Source organism: Herpailurus yagouaroundi, unplaced genomic scaffold, assembly GCF_014898765.1.
Source record: "Herpailurus yagouaroundi ecotype Mexico unplaced genomic scaffold, PumYag 188, whole genome shotgun sequence".
NCBI classification, from domain to species: domain Eukaryota; kingdom Metazoa; phylum Chordata; class Mammalia; order Carnivora; family Felidae; genus Herpailurus; species Herpailurus yagouaroundi.
Window position 1 is genome coordinate 24,919,307 of NW_024412419.1, and position 18,493 is coordinate 24,937,799.

The following is an 18,493-nucleotide window of genomic DNA, read 5'->3' on the forward strand; positions in this document are numbered from 1 at the left end:
TTCTTTCTTTCTTTCTTTCTTTCTTTCTTTCTTTCTTTCTTTCTTTCCTTTTCTTTTTCTTTCTTTCTCTTTCTTTCCTTCCTTCCTTTTCTTTCTCTTTCTCTTTCTTTCTTTCAATTTACATCCAAGTTAGTTAGCATATAGTGCAATAATGATTTCAGAAGTAGATTATAGTAATCTATCCTGTATGTATAACACCCAGTGCTCATGCCAACAAGTGTCTTCCTTAATGCCCCTTACCCATTTAGCCCATCCCCCTACCCGCAGCCCCTCCAGCAACCCTCAGTGTGTTCTCTGTATTTAAGAGTCTCTTGGGGGGCGCCTGGGTGGCTCAGTCAGTTAAGCGTCCAACTTCAGCTCAGGTCATGAACTCATGAAACATGAGTTTGAGCCCCACATTGGGCTCTGTGCTGACAGCTCCAAGCCTGGAGCCTGCTTGGGATTCTGTGTCTGTGTGTGTCTCTCTCTCTAACCCATTGCCCGCTCACACTCTGTCTCTCTCTCAAAAATAAATAAACATTAAAAAAAAAAGAGTCTCTTATGTTTAGGGCCACACTCTTAATGAGGAAGCCTTTCCACATCTGTCTGCAGCTAGGACTGCAAGAATCTATTGAAATGGAGAAATTAGGCAACGATTTCAGTTCTTTGGGTTTTAAACTACTTCTGTCTAAAATAACCAGGTAATCAAGGTTAAAGTGGGTGGTTCATTGTTCTCTGAATTACCCACACAATTACTTTAATTTCCCCACTCCCTTGGTGTGTATAAGACATAATATTAATATCACCCAGGCCAAAGAACACAGATATCAAATAAGCCATGTAAATATAGAGATTCCCCGCTCAGTCTCTCCACAGGTGGCCTGTTTAGTCATTTACTCAACAAATATTTTTCAGGCAATAAATATTTATTTTGCCAGACACCGTGCTAGGTATTGGGGATACAATAATGACCAAGCAAACACGGTCCTTATGCAGGTGGATTGTATATTTTGGAAAGGGAAACAGGTGAAAATAATTAAATGAACAAATATGATGATTGGAAATTATAGTAAAGGTCAACACGAGTCAAAACTTTTTCTATCCTTATCATAAGCGATTTTGGGTAACTGTCCATAAAAATAACTAACACCCGTGTGTGAAGTCAGACACCTGTGATCCTATCTGGTTACGTGTATAATCACTACTCTGGCCCTTTCTAGGCCAAGGGCTCTCCCCAAGGCTATATTAAATTAGCAGGTTTGCAGGACAAACCACTGACCAGGCATGAGAAGCCCTGAGCCTACAGCCTCTAATCTCTGAGTGACCTCGAGCAAATCATTTTAGTAGCCTTCTTCCAATCAATAAAATGGGCGACATACCTACCCAGCCTACCTACTCCACGGCATGCCTGCGAGGACCAAGGGGACAGTGGGGGACAGAGCTCTACAACCTGCAGAGCTCTAACTAAAGGAAGTGGTGTGGATGAAGTATCTCCATAAGGAAGTTTAGTAAATGTGAGCAGAAAGGGAAGGGAAGGGAAGGGGAGGAAATGGAAAGGAAGGGGAGGGGAGGAGGAGAAATAAATTTCTGTTGTTGTCATATTTAACCCCAAACAGCCCTATGAGACAGTAACATCCTTGTCTGCAGATGAAGAAATTGAGGCACAGAGAGGTTCAGGCAGCCATACTGCTGACACATGAGGAGCTGGGGTTTGATCTGTCCACCTCCAAAGCTTGACTCTTCACCACAAAGCCACAGCTGAACCAGTGGAGGAAAGATGCCAAACTCCCTTTGCTTTGAACTTGACACTTTTAATCCCAAACTGGGCCGACTGGGAAATGCCACAGGTGATTCCCTTTCAAGAAAGAATGCAACAAATTCGCACAGCTTCAGGGAATCCATAGGATTGACTCACCCTCTCTTCCTGACTGAAAAAAACACAAAGGTTCTGTAAAGTTCAGGTGATCTTCCCAAAGCCACATAACTGACTAGCGATAGCATCAGAGAAAAGAAAAAAGGAAGGATAGCTTGTTTAAATGTTTTTCAAACTGTGGATGCTACTCACTAGTCATGAAATTAATCTGCGGGTCATAACCAGGAGTTTTAAAAAATGAAATAGGATAGGCTAGAAAATAGAGGACATCATATCTAGTAAAGGGAGATAATGCTTCATGTACTTTTCAATTCTCTGTGCGTGCTTCCATGTGTGTACAGAGCTTGGGGTAAAATGACCATGGGTCATAGTCCAAACCCTTGGAATGCCACCAGCCTGGGGAGTGAGCATGGAGGAGGAAGAAACTGGTGGGATTGACAGGAAGTTTGAGCAGAATCCAAAATTTGCTCCTCCGATGGAAGCAAAACAGGTCTAAAATAACCGCAAGGCCTATGTTTAGCACTTGCCAAAATTACCTTTCCTCTGCTCTCTGGCATTGACCAGGAGGGCTTCTCCAAGCTCATGGGGTTCCTGGAGCCTTGGAGCCACCACACAAGGAAAAGGCCAGGAGCCAGGCTTTTCTATAAACCCCATGGGCATCTCCCTTCCTTGCTTCCTCTGCCTGCCTGGGTATGAGAGCCTATCCTTGGAGACAGGGAACAGCATCCTCCACAACAGGACGTAGCAGAGGACCACCACTGCCCTCTGAGTCAGGCCCCCAGTGCTGGGTGTGAGCCAGGCTCTGGCCCCACTTAGTCACTAAGGGACACTTTAACCCTTCAGGGAATAGGCATAGATGCAGCTGAAGGCCTGGAGAGTTCAGGAGAACTTTCCAACCTTCCACAGACTCAGGGCCCAAGTTCCTGCACCTGGAGCCCACCCAGCACCCAAAGCTTGAGGTGGGGAACAGACAGTGTTTCAAGGATTCCTCCTCCTGGGTATGCTTAGGCACATGTTAGTGTGCATGAGTGTGTACGTGTGCATGCAAGGGCACGTGCCGCTGGGCGAAGATGTGGGTGCAGAAGAAACTAGAATCATCTGGAAACTTATGAGGGAACACCAGAAACCCTGTATCTGGATCATGGGAGGGGTTGGCAAGGGCCCTGCTGTCAGCAGAGGCACCAGCCTCTACTTTCAACATGTGTGGAGATCGGGGTGCTTGTGGCACAAGGAAAGTGAGGGTTAAGCTAGTCCTGACACCAAGGAAAACTGTCATGCCTGATGGCAGATTATAACTAAAGAGCCAACCGAGTGGTGGTAGAAAAAGTAAACATTTGGCCGAGGTGTGTAAAAGAGCACTACAGTCAATATCAGGAACTGTTCAACATTTTGAGACGAATTTCCATAATTTCTAAGGTTGAGCCTTGGTGAGAAGGGGCCCTGGGCCCTAGTTTCAATAATGATCGTGCTTGGTGTTTTATCCTAGGGAAGTCTGACTTTGTTGCAGGTGTGTTTGATTCCAGTAAGCCCTGCTCATGGGTGATCAACCTTCTTGGAGTGTCACTCCTGACACAGAGCTGCTGTGCCCACAACTTACAATATCCCTAAGGGAGTGTGGGAGATCCTGAGAAGCAGTGCTGATCACTGCACTTCCCCGGGAGAGAAGTGCATGGTCAGGGACCGTGGCTGGTGAGAAGTGAAGCCACGTGCGTGAGGGCCCTGACTCCCAAACCCTAATCTGCAAGGCTGGGCTGTTCTCCCTCTCTACACAAGGATCTAGTTTTTTTTTGAGAGAGAGAGAGAGAGAGAGAGAGAGAGAGAGAGAAAGAGAGAGAGAATCCCAAGCAGTTTCCATGCCCAGCACAGAGGCCAACGTGGGGCTCAAATTCACAACTTTGATATCATGACCCGAGCTGAAATCAAGAGTTTGCTTAACTGACTGAGCCACCCAGCCCCCCCCACACAAGGATCTAGCTTAAAAGGCCACAGTATCCAATGAGTGGACACACTAGGCTTCTAATCCTACAGCCTCTCCTTAAAAACTTTGTGACCTCAACCAAGCCACTTAACCTTTACAAATTTCATTTTTCTCATCTCTGAAAAGGAGATAATAATGCCTGTCTCCTGGTCTGTGAGGATTAAATGAGCATAGTGAGCAAGAGGTCCTAGCCCAGGGTGGTCAGAGTCAGGTCCACACTGGGGCTTTCCCTCCATAGAAGGTTGGCATTGATTTAGAGTCGACCCTCAGGACAGGGAGGCCCAAATGCTTGTCCACCTGGGTTCTCGGTGTTCAGGGTGGTCTCCTGGCAGCCAGCACTCCTAGCTCAGTGAAGTCTAAGACTTCCCCGCCCTCCCCACAGCCTGGAGGGAGCTCGCAGGCCCCAGCAGGCAGACTTGCTACCACAGCTCCAGAGCAATTGTGGCTTGGAAAGAATCTCTGGCATGTGTCATGTTGTCCCCCAGAAGGCATGATCCATGGTGTGTTGGAGAACTGCTTTGTTCCGGGGCCAAGAGGTCAGTCTGTAGGAGGGTGACCCATAAGGCTACATGGTAGACAGTTCCCCTCATCCCTCACACCCCCTCCCCTGTCAGGGTGATATCTGCCCTAAATCACCCACCCAGCTAGGGGGATCCAGCTAGGAAGCCCATCCAGCTGGGGGATAGGCAGCTTGCACCTAAGGAGCTATGGCTGTGGGGTAAGGCTGGGCTTGGCGAGGAGGGGCCAGGTGTGGTTTCCTCACCTGGGTGACCAGTAGCAACAGGAGCTGGATGGGAAAAAGTGGTGGGAAAAGTTCAGGGACCAAGTTTTCTCAGCTGTGTTCAGACCCTATGCAAAGCACGTCTTTTCCTGGTGAACTGAAGGCGTTGGACAACACCATTTCTTTCTTTCTTTTTTTTTTTAAGTTTATTTATTTATTTTGAGAGAGACAGAGACTGCACAAGTAGGGGAAGGGCAGAGAGAGGGAGAGAGAGAATCCTAAGCAGGCTCCACGCTATCAGCAAGGAGCCCAATGTGGGGCATGAAGCCACGAAATCAAGACCTGAGCCGAAACCAAGAATTGGATGCTTAACCAACTCAGCCACCCAGGCACCCATGGGCAACACCATTTCAAAGGTCCCCTCTAGCTTCATTATTTTCAGGCTATAAATTCCTGGGGTTTTGTTGTTGTTGTTTGTTTGTTTGTTTACCAGGCTCACTGTACTGTAAAACAGGAGGCCCAGTTCAGCATGTTGAAGTGGACGGGATGGGGTGCAGGATGGGGAAGGGGTAAAGAAGGGAAGAAGTAAACACAGAGGCTTTGGTTCTCCCGGTCAGAAGACTGGTCTATACAATGTCATTTTCTTTATTTTTCTGTAATTGGATTTATTTTCTATCTCAAACCCCATTCTGGCTGATGCAGAGAAACCAGCATCGTTGCTTCTAGGTTAATCGGTCACTGAACTCACTCATTTCAGGACCTGGCGCTATTAAATTTGGGACTTTTGTTCTCATTCCTCCCTGAAGTTGATGCTAAGTTCGGGATCTGCCACATCTGTGCAGAGGGGGAGGCAATGTCTCCTGCTTAGTCTGTCCCAAGTTCAAATGAGATGTAATGTGTCTCTGTCTGGTCATCAAAGATACCCCCCGCTCTAAGCCTGTATACTCGCTTTATCTGGCCCCTGGCCAGCTGCTCCAAGCTGCTACATCCTCTCTGCACCATGCTTGCCTGCCACAGGCCCCTTTCAGGACTGCGGTTCCCCTGTGGTCATGCTCTCTAAGCTCATTCTCACTCCCCCTGCAAGGGCCATGGGAAACGAGTGTGTGCAGGGGGTGGGAAGTGTGTGTGTGTGTGGGTGGATGGGGTTAGGGGTGTTGCCTGCCTAGACCTGCTACTCTGCCTCTTCTACTCTGTGTCTTTGGAGCACACCATGGTGGCCAAGAGGACCCCCCAAGGCTCAGCATCTTCCCTGGACTTCCCAGGCAAGTGAGACACAGGTATTCGCGATGCCTGAACTTAAAGCAGAGGTTGGCCATTTCTGCCACCCCAGGCTCCAGGCGAAGACAAGGCCTCCTGTCTTGTAAAGCCTTGGGGTCACATCTAGCTCTTTAAAATCTCTTCTTCTCTGGGTCGATTGGGGAGGGAGGGTGGGGGGGGGTAGAAGGTAGAGAGGAACATCAAAAACAAGGGGGTACATGTTTTATATCACATCTTCTTTTCACCTTTCCTCATACTTGGACTGAGACCTTGGGCTTCCAAGTACTTGGTATCTTGCCATCTAGTTCCTGTAAGACAACTACCCTCTTACTGTCTAAGTGGGAAAGAATCACACAGCATTAACACTTCACATATTAAAGGCTGGGCAGCAGGTCAGAGATGGTCCTAGGCTCCGAAGTGCCTTTGACAACCATATGGAATTGCTGATGTCCGCCCCCCCCCCAAAAAAAAAAAAAGTCAAATCATCAAAAGCCTTCCCCTGGACTTTCAGGTCTTGCTGTTCGAGACCCACCCCCTTCTTCTTCTCACTCTCTCCTGACTGTAACCTCACAGGCCTTGGGGCAAATTTCTCTCCTCTCTGAGCCTCAGTAGCTTTATCTCTAAAATAGGGTTAATCACTCCTATCTCCCTGTGCTATACTGAGAATTCTAAGCTATAAGCTAATCAATTTTAATAATAACTTAACTAGAGGGGCTCCTGGGTGGCTCAGCAGGTTAAGTGTCTGACTTTGGTTCAGGTCATGATCTCATAGTTTGTGAGTTTGAGCCCCATGTCGGGCTCTGTGCTGACAGCTCAGAGCCTGGAGCCTGCTTCATATTCAGTGTCTCCCTCTCTCTCACCACCCCCCCCCCCCCACTCATACTGTCTCTCTCTCGAGAATATATAAACATTAAAAATTTTTTAAAAAGGGGTGCCTGGGTGGCTCAGTCGGTTGGGCGTCCGACTTCGGCTCAGGTCATGATCTCGCAGTCTGTGAGTTCGAGCCCTGCATCGGGCTCTGTGCTGACAGCTCAGAGCCTGAAGCCTGTTTCAGATTCTGTGTCTCCCTCTCTCTCTGACCCTCCCCCATTCATGCTCTGTCTCTCTCTGTCTCAAAAATAAATAAACGTAAAAAAAATTTTTTTTTTTAATTAAAAAAAAAAAACTTAACTAGAAATAAATTCTAGTACAGAGTCTGGCATGTAGAGGGTTTAATAGGGCCTTAGTCTCTTCCAACCAAATTTCCAGCCAACTGGAATGTAGCCTTGTATTCACAGCTTAGCTCTACTAAAGTGCCCCTCTGTCTCCTCACCCACACGAGATAAACTTTATCTAACCTCCACCGCCAAGTCTCCTCTAAAATGCTACCACCCCCAGGAAGCACCCTCGGAACCAGGATGAGTCTCCCTTGGCCCCTCTCATCTGAGAACTATTTATGCCCACAACACCTCTTCTATTTATGATGTATTAAGCTTGTTGAGGGCATGAACATCATCCTGTTTTATACACCTTGCCCATAACCATTGCAGCCAGCCCGACCCACCCCTGAACCACCACCCTTCGAGCTTGCCAACCACCACTCAGTGTTCCAGGCAGCTGTCCAGGGCCACCCCCTCACTCTCAACCTGCTTGTACATTGATCCCATTCCACCAGACTCCCACTCTCGGATCTACAATTCTGATATCAAGTGCTACTTCTGGCCTTCCAAGTGGGCGTTATTTGTGCTCTCCAGCTTGGCTCAAAATTTGGCTCTTAGCTGTCCCCACTCTTAGCCTTGACTCCAATCCCTGCCCTAGTGTCACATGCCCCTACTGTCCAGGCCTTTGTAACCAATATTATAAAGAATGTGTGTGTGTGTGTGTGTGTGTGTGTGTGTGTATGAATATAAATTCCAAAGATTGCTGAAATGTCCCAAATGACTATGGCAGAAAAATGAGAGTCAACCAGAGCCAACTTCTCCTGGGTTATAGTCACCATTTCCTGCCAGCTAAACAGCCATTGTCTACTTGCTGGGAGAAAGGAAGACAAGACTTGTATATCTGCCCTAACAGGCCTAAAATAAGATACTTTTGAACAAGGATGAGGGGCTTGCCTGTATTTTCATGAATGTCTCTGTGAAAACTCTGATAGAGAGTTGGTCACTAGGTACCTGAGCCAATGGCTGGGGTGTCAGATCCCCATTGCCTTAACCCATTCAGGCTTAGGGAAGACCTGTCTTGGGCTCCCAAAGTCATGGGGTATGAAGGGAGAAGTGTGTTGTCACCATCCTGAATTCAAAGTCAGTAAGATAAAAATGGAATGTTCCGGGGTGCCTATATGGCTCAATTGGTTAAACATCTGACTCTGGATCTCAGCTCAGGTCTTGATGTCAGGTCATGAGTTTAAGCCCTGCATTGGGCTCCACCCTAGGCATGGAGCCTACTTAAAAAAAAAAAAAAAAAAAAAAAAAAGGATACGACGGGAAGTGAGCTTCTACAAGGCTTCCATCTACATTGAGAGGGAAGGCCCTTCTTCCTTCTTTTAGTACATCCTTACTGGGTCCCTTCTACAAGGGCCAGGTACTGTGCTGGGCACTAGAGGTACAGATACATGAGACAAACACAGGCTCTGCCCTCACTGAGCTTGCGGGAGTTACAGATGACGAAACAAGGAACAATGATGGGGTATGATAGATGCTGTGACCTGGAGAGTACTTGGCAGGGGAGAGGGGTGGTGAGGGCTACAGTTAGTCAGGAAGGTTTCCTGGGCAAGTGACAGTTATGGGGAGACTGGTGTTTTAAGTCAAGGAAACAGCAGGTGTGAATGACCACTGGCCAGTGAGAGAGAGGACATGACCTTCTGCGCACTGAGAGAAGTTGATGATTGGAGCACAGAGGGCAATGTGGGAGGGGAAAATGAGGGGCCCTCAGAGGTAGGAGGGCACCAGAAATGGGTGGGTGAGAGTGTCTTCATGGAGCTGATCACTTAGTACTCATTTCTTCACTCCTTTTCAGCCTCAGATCCTGAGGGGAGACTGCAACTCTTTTTTTTTTTTTTTTTTATGTCATCTATAGTATCTAGGATGGGGCTCTGCACACAGTAAGTGCTCAATTTATACCTGTGGAGTATTACCAAGGATGGGGTAAATGAAAGATTAGGAACTTTGCTCTACATAGACACCCTTGGAAAAAGAAACAATGCACTTCCAATCACATGATCTGTAAATTTATGGCCCTGCAGTTGTGATTTTATAGCTAAAACAAAATACTCGTTAAAAACTAACAGGAATGTGTAAAATCAGCACTGGCAAATCTCAGTTGGCAGGCAGGAAAGCCTGGCTCCTTGAAGCCTGCCTGGTTCCACGGTCAAAACATGCCTTGGGTAGAGATCCAGAGGTGAAAAGTCATTTGGTTCTGGGAGCAAGAAACCGACTCAAACCCAAAGGAGCAGGTTTGAGCTCTCTAGGGCAAAATGACATTGTGTGCCTCAAATTATTACAGACAGCCAGCTTAAATTATTTCACAAGCACATTCTTTGCAATGGGACTTCAGAAGAGGCAGCCAGCACCAGCCAGAGTCACTAGGGGCAGGTGGTAGGACATGGGACTTGCACTATGATTGGACCTCAGCCAGGCTGGAGGACAGCAAGACTCCCCAGAACCCACCCTGTTTGTCCTTCAGAATCCCAGGGACCACCCGACTCTTCTTCTTCTAGCCAATCTCTTCTGTCTGGGCCCTACCACTTAGCTGGCTGTGTCTTCTCAGTACATTTTCTGTCACCTCTATGCATACATGGGCCACCTCCAAGCCAAGCACCTTTGTCAATCGATTTCCCAGCAATTTAGAAATCCTGAATACAGGCAATCTTGTTTTCTGGTTAAATAACATCTTCAGATATTTTCTCCTCTTACCCCAGATCGCCTCTCTAGATCCTTCCGCCCCCCCCCCAACACTCATTTCCTTCCATTGTTTGATTTAGGAGTTGAATGAGTTTTCTAGAAACACACCATAGAAATAAATCCTCACAGGCAATGCAATAAATTATCTAAGCTATGCATGACTGATAGAGCCTTTTGGTAGGAGACATTGAAGAATGCTGATCATGGAAAAACAAAATTCAAGAGGCCAAATTTTACAGGGAGCAATTAGTTTTAAATAAGAACATGTCAGAGGCGCTGGGGCATTGGAAACTGGCTGTCCCTGCCTCCTTTGTAAGTTGGGTTTACTAAATGGAACATAATGATATGTAACCAAAATACTGGAAGACCATTTCTTTGCTAAGGAGACCCAGCCAACAAACACAACGGAAAAATAGGAGTGATACCTTTCACTCTGTGTTTTTTTTTTTAACTTCTAAATCTTCTCTGGGTGCAAGAGGAAGATCATAGAGCCTTGGAAAGCCCTGGTTGTCTAAATATTCACTTGAAAAAGTTCCTTGATTCTCCTGAGCTGGGTACAGATAAAAATGTCACTTTTCCAGAAAGAGAAGCAGTCATTGGTTAAATATCTGTATTTGCCAACCTTCTGTCCCATGTTAACAAAGGGATTTTTTATTTTTAATAAAAATGTGCATTGTCATCTAAATGATTGGCTGGTTTTTGCCCTCACTAGGAGCCTAAAGAGAAAACTATTTGGGGTTACAGAATGGGAAAAATTAGTCACCAGTGATTCACAGAGACTATAAATATGTGGCTATATTGTTCTCTTATTTACGATCCAGCTGGGATGAGCTGTTTGGGAGGAAGCAGGAAGATACACAACAGCACCAGTGTTGAGCAGAGGCCCCACTCAGTTTTCATGGAGAGAGCGTGACCCCCAAAACCTCCCTGTCAGAGCCTCTTTGGTCTCAGTGCTCAGTATGGGCTATGCAGCACCAGCCCCTGAAGGGCTGTCCTAGAACATCTGCTGGGCTAGAAAAAGGAACAGGAGAGTGACAACCCTCTTTCTCTCACAGGGGCTGTCTGTGCTGCCCTGGGGGGTGTTGCTGACATTGCCATTTCCTGAACTGGGGAGAAAAGCAAAAGCAGGGACAGGGGGAAACTGGCAGCTGGCAGAGTTCAGTAGCCTATTCCTCAGGATTCCAGAAACTCATGCCCTAAGTCTCCGCCCCCCCCCCACACACACACATACACCTACATACATACATAAGTCATTCGCTCATTCATTCATCTACCAAAGTATGTTGAGCCTGCAGGCTATGAGGGAAATGATGGGGAGAAAGATGAGCCCAGCCCTGTCCTGACAAGAGCTTTCTGCCAGGTGGGGAAGAAGGGTATCTGCCCAGCAATGACAGTGGAGACTGATGAGTTTGAGGACCAGAAGATTCTGCCAATGTGAAAGCAAAGCAAAGGTGCATCCAATCTCGTTACAGGCCAGAAAAGGCTTCTGGGAGGATGGGAAGTTTCAGGTGACACATGTGAGGGAAGGCTAAGATTCAGCAGGGCAAACCTCAGAGGTGCAGAGGAAAGTAGGTTTGAACAGGAGGTAAAGTTGATGCAGAAAGAGCTGCCTTATAGTTTGAAGCATAAGGGTATAAATTGGAGGGATGATGGCCCCCCACGTGAAGAAAACAAGGGATCAATGGTAACCTTCCCAGGGTCTCATTATGGCACTCTCTGAAACACTGGGTAGCAAGTGTTTAATCTCTGGGCTCATATACCACTGCCTGGATCTGCTTTTTCTCAACATTTTCACTCTGGGACACTCTTACTGGCCTCAGGGTCCCCAGTGCAGCACCTAGGTGATACCAAAATGGGAGAGAAGGCATGATTTATTGACCTAACAGTAAATGCAGTTTTTGTTATGAACTTTGTAAACACCATTTTTAATGGCTGTATACTATCCAATCATATGAATACAGTCTATCTATCTCCTTGTTATTAAATAGGCCGCTTGCTTCCAAATTGTATTTAGATAGTATTGTGGTGAGCAATGCTGTGCAGCTAGCTTTTTCTATATTTGAGATTTTCTTTATAAGAAAATAGGAGTGCTTTACATATGAGAGTACTTATTATTCCATACCCCAGCTAGCTTTGATTACATTCCTTTTTAAAAGTCTCCAATAAGTAATGATTGAAAAATTTATTTTCTCCTTTTCAACAGCTGAGAAAATGGTAGATCAGAAGCTTCTAACCTTGCTCAGCATGTGCAAGTTAAGAAGTGGTGACGCTGGGCTTTTAAGCCTGGTCGGTCTGACTGCCAAGTCCTCATCCACACCACATCTGTCCTCTCAGTAGAAAGGCTTGGTGGAAGGAACTAGTTGTCAGGACAGCTGGATCCTATTCCAATCTTTTCCATTAACTACCTAGTTCTCTTTTAGTCTCAGTTTCCTTGTCTGTAAAACCTGGGTGCTCCATCTACCCATCTGCCTTCACAGAGCTGTCAGGATGAAATAAGATCATGAATAGGAAGACTCTTTGGAAATTCTAGAAAGTTCCACTTGATTATAGACTTTAAAAAGGCATAAGCCTGGCATTCTATTTCCTCTCAAACATATATCTAGTTCTCATGTTTATTTAGCTTTCACATATGGCAGTTACTATGGGTTAAGTGCTTCATAAGGATTATCTCATTTAATTCTTCTAAGTGCCAAAAGCGTTAGATGTTGTTTCTATTTTAGATATAAGAAATGGAGGCTATGTCTCACAGCCAGTAAATGGTGGAGATGAGTTTGAATCCAGGCGATCTGACACCAATGCTTAAGCTCTTACTGTTGTAAAATGTAGGTTTTATTGGAGCACCTGGCTGGCTCAGAGAAGCATACGATTCTTGATCTCAAGATTCCAAGTTTGAGCCCCATGTGGGGTATAGAGATTATTTAAATAAATAAAACTTTTTTAAAATGTAGGTTTTATTATTATTCAGGTAGAATGAGGCCAACAGATCAGGAGATGATGGCCGTTGAAAATATACTTTGTTACAGTTCTCAAGAGAAGGGGGCACTCCACACACAGGGCCACACAGGGAAGGACCAGGGTTGGTAAGGAGGCAGAGAAGTGAAGGGAAAACATGGGCAAAAGTATTTACAGTGGTTTTCCTAAGACAGAATGGGTGAGTCAGGGTAAGCAGGTAATACAGGTTTAGGATTGGCTAGCTTGAATAATTTCAGCAGGCTCCCTGGGATATAGGGACTTCCCCTAGTTACCTGGTACCTGTCCCTGGGGTGATTGTGGCTAATGGATAGTGGTTCAACCTGTGAGAGCTCCATAAAGGAGGTAGTTGGCAAGTATAGGCTCTGGGTTTGTTGGTTTGTATATGAAACACAGATTCACAGGGGAGTCATGTGCTATCTCTAAGAATTAGCTAGCCCTGGAAGAGGTAGTCTCTCCAGGATTAGCAAGACCCCCTCTGCTGGAGCACCAAGAATAGAGAAAACAAAATACAGAGTTGATCCTTGAACAAGATAGGGTACTTTGGTAGGGGTACCAATCCACCTTGTAGTCAAAATCCACATACAACTTTGACTCTCCAAAAACTTAACTACTAATAGCCTACTGTTAACCCAAAGCCTTAGCAAGAACATAAACAGTGAATTAACACATATTTTGTATGTTATACTGTACTCTTACAATAAAGTAAGCTGGAGAAGAGAAAATGTTAAGAAAATCATAAAGAAGGGAAGATACATTTACAGTACTATACTGAATTCATTGAAAAAAAAAATCCATGTATAAGTGGACCCATGCAGTTCAAATTTGTGTTGTTCAAAGGTCAACTGTAGCTAATGCACTGTGTGGTAAACTGGGCTGCTTTGTGCAGTGGGATGACTATCATAGCTGAGAGGATTACTGTCACCATCAGGGACCATCATAACAACAGCAACAATATCCCATTCTTGTCCAAATATAAGGTTTGCGAGGACAGGGATGATGCGGCACGCCACACACAATAGCACTCAGGAAGGATTTGTTGAATGAATTAATGAAAGAATGGTCCTATGCCTGCTGAGTGAAGAACACATAGGCATAGGTGCTCGATAAATATATTAATTTCCTCATTAGGTAAGCAAAAGGGCATTGAGAATACCAGAGAAAAGTGTCTCTCAGCAACCTTTTTAGCCAGGATTTAGAACTATGTGCTTGCAAAGAGCTCTTCCTAGAGGAATATAGTTTTCAGATCTTGTCCAGTGCAAATCTCATGAAAGCCACAAGGACTCTTAACTGTGTCTTCAGAAAATATATGCTGACTCTTCACCTGTCTAGTAATCTGATTTTGATCCTGTCTCTCCACAGGTCAAATGTCTGCCTTATTCAGGCTGTCAGTCACCTAGAGAACACACTCAAGAGATTCTGGCTTTTTTCCATCCTTACATTTCTGCCCTTATCACCAAAGTCACCCTAAGCATCTTTAGTCACTTATGTTTATTCATGTACTTAAGAGTGTTTATTGTGCACAATTATTTGGAGTGGTCTCATTCATAATTTATGACTATCTTCAAGGAGGATCTGTACAGCAGAGTCCTGCTCAACACATTCAAACATTTGTCATAACTGGGGTTTCTGGGAGTTGACAGGTGGAGGGCAAAACACAACTTTTGTGTAGGCATTCTGAGCCCTAAGAGAACGTCATGCTGCTGTATCATGCAAGCAACACTGACAGTTCAAAGGAGTGTTCTAGTGCTAGGTGGGGAGCTAAAAAGAGGACTCCCTACCCTCAAGGCATTTACAAAGCATAAAGAGCAATAAAAAGAAAAAGATCCATGGCATTTAATATTGTCAATATAAAGGGATAAATACATTTAAGACAACCATTGACAAAGGAAATATGTGAATAGCAAAAGAACATAATGCACATTAGATTCTGGGCTACTCCCTTCTCTAGGAGTTCCCAAAGCTCACCCAAGCAGTTTGGCCTCCCATCCCACCTCTTCATTGTCATTACATGTCCCACCCTTCTCCCCATCTTCTCTCCTGTCTAGTCAATTGGAAGGGCACTAACTCTAGATGCTGCTTTAAAAAAAACAAAAACAAACAAACAAACAAAAAACAAGAACCAACGGCTGTGCAAAATAAGAAGGGCTAGGAAGTAGGAAAGAAAGATTGAGGCTTCAACTCAAGGGAGGACCAGAAAATATCACCCCTTACCCAGAGGCTGTTATGTCCACTTCCTTTTCCAGCTCCATTCCAAAAACATCTCTCTACATCTATTCAGGGATGCCTGTTGCCATGGCTACTGGGTGACAGATGCTTTTTGAATATGGTATGTGAAGAGCTTTTCCAATCTGCAATCCAACCTGGAACAGGTGTCTATTTTTAGCTACATGCTGCTAATACATACTTTAGAAAAGTCAGCTTTTTGCCTTGTACTTAAACATCACCTTTTCCCACACTCCCCATTTCTCTGCTCAAGTGGCTTGACACATTTATAGGAGTTTTATTTACCATGACTACAATGTGGAAGACACTACAAAGACCCCAATGATCGGGCTGTATTTCAGACTCGGAACACTCATTAGGAAGTCAACACAAGCTCTGGGCGGCATGTGCCAGCTCCCTCTTTGAGATGGAGGGCTGCCCTTTCCAGGGAAACTCATTGAGTTTGATCCCCAATTTGATGTTCAGAAATGCTGTCACTGTCTTGCTCAGGGTCTCTGTGCTTGTCTCATCTTCTGTTTTTGCTAAGTTCTCCATTTTATGTGCCCAAATCTGTGCTATCATTTGTTAAATAATATTTAGGATTCTGTGTTTTTCCTATTCATGTGTGAAGGAAGCCTGGTTTAATGAAGTTATAGACTTCCCCCACCTCCAATTTACTTTGACATTGAAATCAAGGACATTGATGTGGCCTCGAGTTACCATCCTAAAGTTACCTACTTCTCAAACTTCTCAAACCCCAAACCTGAAGTCCCCCGGGCATTCTCTCCAAACATGTAATATACTCCACTAGAAATTTTACATGGTTTTCAATGCCCATATCAAACTCCACACACCCAAGAATTCCTGTGCCATCACTCCTTACCTCCTAGTTAAAAGTATTCAAGCATTCCCTTATTTCTCTAGGTCCTATTTCATGATTAAATGTATTGAAGATTGGAGCACTGCACACAGCTGCTGGTGCTATGTTATTTGGGCATTTCTTAACTTCTTCATGGCCACTGGCAGCTTCCTGAAACCAGAGAGGGAAGTTTTTCTCCATTCATGTATATATAATGCCTGATTCTGGGCTTTGACCATAGTAGAAACTCAGGAATAATTTGTGGAATTGAATTGCTATATAAAATTCTTCAGACAACATTTCTAGTTTCACCTCTTGTCACTCACCTTGAACCTAAAGTTTTCTAGATCTCCTTTTCCTCATCTGGAAAGGAGGAATAATACATATTTCAACTTCACTTACAACTCTATCATTAGAATCAAACAAATTTGACTTTATAGGTGACACCTTCTGAGATGAAAACACACGCCCCTCAGAAATGATAAAACAGAGCAGAGTGAGGAAGTACTATAGAAATACTAGAGCTCCAGGAGGTCCAGAGAAATTCTAGCAGGCTACCCATGAAGGACAACAAATTAAAGTAGGGTTAAGATAGAGGATGAGAAGGAGGGAGGAGGAGCTGTAGAGAATAGATATGAGAGCACAGTGTAGTCACAAACTCTACACAGTCCAGTGGGGACAAAGGGCAGCAGAGCAGAAATATCCACTGGAAGGAATGACAGCATGGGGTCTTGAAAAGGCAGAGCTCAGATCGACTTACACATGTGCTGGCCAGGGCTTTGCTGGGAACAAGGATATCCCAGTTCATAATAAGGAAAACCAGAAGGAGAAGGGCCCCAGACCAAAGTGGAAGAATCAGTCAGAGATGGAGCCCAGAAATCTAAATGTCAGTGATAGCCACAGAGTATTTTGACTCACATAGACTCTGGACCATTCTTTGAGAGACACTAAGTGAGATAAGACAAATTAAAACTAAGAAGCATATTGGTTAACTATTGCTGGACCAAAAACCCAGAAGCAGGAAAGTGGCAATAGAAACAAATCATTGCATAAAGCCTGGGAAGCAAGGAAGAGACAAAAAAGGCAAATTTAAGAGAAAAACAAATATAAGAAAATATGTTAACATGTTAACACAAGTACAGGTAAAGGAAGACTGGAGGCAGATACACATGAAACAAATGTCATAAATATGCAGAAGGCTAAAAAGAAAAATTGGATGTAGATTGATATTAATTTTTCAAGGCTAAAGATGAGTAGAGAAATTCTCTATCAAAGATCTAGGTTTACTCCTGGATTCACTATTTATCAAAAAGCTGGTTTTATCCTGGTTGAAGGATAACAACCATATAGGGAAAAGTTTTTATGGAGCATATATGGAACTCTGGACTAGTAGGCACTACTGATTCTGAGACCTGCTGATATGAATAACCAAGAAGAGAAATAGAGGCCACATGAGACAGAATAGTCAGTGAAATTCGAAAGAATAAGTGGTGTGTAATGACCAAATAGTGAACAAGTCAGATGGGCAAGAGCGGGGAGGGTCAGTGAGGGCTCAAGGCAAGTGATCTCAGGACCATGGATAGCTCTGTGTCTGCTGTGTCTGGGACAATGGTGGCCTTTAGCCCAAAGTTACCTTGACTGGAAGCACTGTCTGGGTCCCATTTTGGATATTAAAGGATCTGTTTGCCCAATCAAGGTATAAGTCTTTAGATCTGGGGAATAGTTATCCATCTGGTGGTCTTTGATAACTCTCTTCAGCAGTGGTATGGGGTGGTAGAAAGAAAAAGCACTGGGCTTAGAATCAGGAGGTTAGGCTTGGCTCCCTGCATTGTGATTTGCTAGATGTGGAGGTTTAGTGAGGTCAAACTTGCTGAAGCTCAATTTTCTCTTCTGTAAAATGGGATTTATGAGACTTTCCCTGTTTCCTATAAAGACCTACTGGGAAAAATCAAATAAAAGTATTCATGCAAAAGCACTTTAAACTATAAAACTTGGGGCACCTGAGTAGCTCAGTCAGTTGAATGTCTGACTCTAGATACTACCTCAAGTCACGATCTTGCAGTCATGAGATTGTGCCCCATATCAGCCTCCGCACTGGGTGTGGAGCCTGCTTGGGATTCTCTCTCTGTGTGTCTCTGTCTCTGTCTCTCTCTCAAATAAACATTTAAAAAATAAATAAACTGTAACACCCTAGTAAAATATGTGCAGTTGTTGGAGTTAACTTCTTACAAAATATATTAAAAGGTTCCACAGATACTCTGCAGAGTAAGGAGACAGAGGTGGCAGGACAAAGCTGTGTCAGAGCCCAATATCTCCAAAAGCAGAAGGAAGGCTCTGAAAGGAAGGTGGGTTTTCAGAAGCTATGGGAGCAGGTTGGAAAGATGAACAAATGTGAAAGAGAAAGTAAAAGAATAAAATGTAGAGTAAAAAATCAGGCTTGAAAATATATATGACTTCCCCCCCCCAAAAAAAAACCAAAAGGGAAAGGTTGATTATTTTATGTAAATTTATGGATGATATCTGAAACAAACTAGAATGTCAAATAGGTGAAGTAAATTTCTTGGAAGTTCAAAGCCACTTCAATAATATCAAACTTCTTTCTGTAATACGTAAAACAAAAACAAAAAACCTCTTTGACAAAACTGGATTCCCTTTTTTGTTACTTTTAAGGCTTAGTTTTAATCTAATCTTATTACAGAAGTAATATATAATTATTATAGAAAAAGTCAGAAGAAATAAAAGACAAAAGATAATATTAAAAAACACTCTCAAT